Raw genomic sequence first — 2,930 nt, 5'->3', positions numbered from 1 at the left:
TTTTTTCCCTCCAAATGATTTTGAGTTTTGTTCCACATTGTTCTCCCTCTCTATCCAGGATCTCCTACATCCCTTCCAAGTGGATGACAGTGGTATATAAACAGTTTCTTGTTACTAATTTTTTCTTTCCTTTAGATATTTCAGAAAATGTTCTAATTTCAGAAGTGTGGAGATGCCAGTGTGCCAAACAGCTTCTCAGTACCTTGGCCTGGGGGTAAAAATCTACAGCCTGGTCCTTGCTGGCATTCTGTAGGCTGATGTTGGAATTTTGTTTAAACCTCTTTGATTTAGAATTCTTTTATACCTGATTTTGTGGTACCTGAAAGAAATACAAGAACTTAGTAAATTGGGAAAATGTAATCTTACCCCATTGCAGGAAAAGCATTCAGAAGAGATATTGTTCCCTCTTCTGAATTTCAAAATCTGACCACAGAAGTTGTGGCTCTGACACGGTAGAGGCCAGATCATCTAAAGGAAGAAATATGCTTTTGTTAGCCTACCTCAGATCACCAGTATGATCTGTTTCCTTAAGCTTTTTTATGACCACATTCTTCAGAATAGTGCTTTTCAGGAATAAGGGGAACTAGGAAGAACTATTCACATTTCTCGTGACTAGGGTGACCATACATCCTGGTTTGACCAGGACAGTCCCTGCTGATTCAGCAAAATTATTAGTAGCACTCCCTTTTACTTTCAGAAATACTCTGTTTAGATGACCCAGTATAGGAACCAAAAAATAGGTGCTGGATAAAAGGAAATTTGAACAAGGTCAAAATAGAAGGAAAAAAAAAGAGAAACTTCTCAATTTCATTTCCTTATATAAGAAGTGTATTGTTACATTGTTGTTAGTTATCAACTAATTCCTACATGTGATTATCCCACATGTGCAGGAAGCAGATCACCAGGCCTGTCTCTTGATTACCTAGTCTTTCTCCCTTGCTAGACCGAGAAGATACTGTAGTGCAGAGACACTTAAAAGCTTTTGCTTTCTATTATATGCCCCAGTGCCTGGCACACAGTAACTTGCCAATAAGTGGTCATTAAATAATGCTCTTTAAATAAGTGAATGGATCACATCCATGCTTTCATTTAGTCAAAGGGTTGATGTTATAAACTGGATTTACTTGTGATTGACTATCTTAATAGGTGGACATGCCTAGATCTTGCAGGCTATAATGGAATTAGTGGTGAAGAATTCAACAAATGATAAATAGGACTTCATTTGGTTATATTATGTCCTTTAGCTGAATTTACTATTTCTTATTTTGAGAGTGATGGGCTTCCATATTTTTACAACCAGGAAATTTAAAAGAGAACTATCATCATCACCATTCCTCTCTCTGTTTTGTCTCTCTTGCCTTCAATGTGTGTCATTTATCACTGGGAGGGAAATTCTAATGGCAAATCTAGGGAGGGAGGGAGTAGATGTAGCCAGAACTTCTGGTCTCATCATCCACAGTGATGAGAAGGGAGTAGTGTCATTGTAAGAGTTGACTCTTAAGTAGAAATAGGGCATTTATAGTCCCTGAAACCTAAAACAGCCTTAAAAGGCCAACAAGTACATTTCCATCCCCAATTTGCAGATGAAGAGTTTAATTTAAGGTCTATGTAGGCAAGAATGATAGAAAAATGAAACTTAAAAATCACTGGGCTATGAAAGAAAGATTTTTGGTGAAAATGTATATTCTGATAGTATCATTGTAAATCAGATTCTTATACAGCAAAAGGGAGAATGAATGTAATAATCACTGCACCAGGAAGTAGGGATCTTTCTCTTAACAGCCACCGAGTAATATGTAACTTTGGGAAAGTTGTATAACTTCTTTAAGCCTCAGTTATCTCTTCTCTAAAACTGGAAAAGCAGGGACTGGACCATTTGCTCTCTTTAGGCCTACATCAAAGTGTGTTACAAAAATGATAATGATGATGAAGATAAAAAGAGATGGAATAGACAGACTATCAGTCAAAATTTGAGTACCTACTAGGAGTCAAGCTCTGTGCCAAGCATCTCAGAGCTCCAGCGGAAAATGCTAATTTTCATTTTAAGGCTTCCTTGTGGCTTTTCTTTTTTCTTTTTTATTTTTTTTTTTTGCTGTCCTAGCAGCTTGGTTAGTAGTGGAGTCTTTCCAAATCTCTAGGCAGGACAAAGGGTCAAGCAGGCAGGCCATGTGGAGAAGGCTGCTATGAAATCTGTTCCATCTTCCTGGTTCTGGTAACAGAGTGCAGGCCAGAGGCAGTGGTTCACTTTTATATTCTATCCTAAGAAATGTAGAAGAGGAAATCAAAGGTAGGAACACACTGGGGGTTTTCTTTTTCAGTTTCTGTGAATGAATGTTTGCTATTTTTGTTGTTGTTGTGTACTGTCAAGTTGGACCTGACTCATAGTGACCCCTCCTTGGGTTTCCAAGGCAGTTTCACTACAGAAGTAGATTGCCCCATCTTCCTTCCAAGAAGTAGTTAACAGTAATAGCTAACATAAGGAGCTCTGGTGGTACAGTGCCTAAGGCATTTGACTGCTAACCAAAAGGCTGGTGGTTCAACCCCACCAGCCACTCCCCAGAAAGAAGACTGGACAATCTACTTTCGTAAGGATTTACTGTCTTGGGAACCCAAAGAGTGTTGCTATGAGTCAGAATCAACACGATGGCAGTGAGGTTTTTTGTTTGTTTGTTTTTTAATAGCTAACTTATTTTTTGAATGAGTAATGTGTGAGCTACATGTTTACCTAATTATCTCACTTATCGTTATCCCTGCTTTATAGATAAAGAAATTGACCCAAGGTCTTATTGCCTAGTAAGTGGCAGGACAGAGGACTCAAACTGAGGTCTATCTGATTCCAAAGCCTAAAACATTGAAACATGGTCCCATGGGATACTCTGGAAAATGTTGTTGTTGTTGTTATGTGCCGTCGAGTCAAACCTGACTCATAG

At 38.4% G+C, this 2,930-nt stretch overlaps 1 protein-coding gene across 1 annotated transcript in view; it reads left to right on the top strand.

Moving 5' to 3' along the window:
* Positions 1 to 2,930, top strand: part of ANKRD31 (ankyrin repeat domain 31) — a 268,129-nt gene that overhangs the window by 254,413 nt on the left and 10,786 nt on the right. The window lies entirely within an intron of this gene.

This window comes from Orycteropus afer, unplaced genomic scaffold (assembly GCF_000298275.1).
Source record: "Orycteropus afer afer isolate SDZICR_OR568_19922 unplaced genomic scaffold, OryAfe1.0 scaffold00104, whole genome shotgun sequence".
NCBI lineage: Eukaryota > Metazoa > Chordata > Mammalia > Tubulidentata > Orycteropodidae > Orycteropus > Orycteropus afer.
Note: the sequence above shows the minus strand (reverse complement) of the source record. Positions and strands in the feature narration are given on the sequence as shown.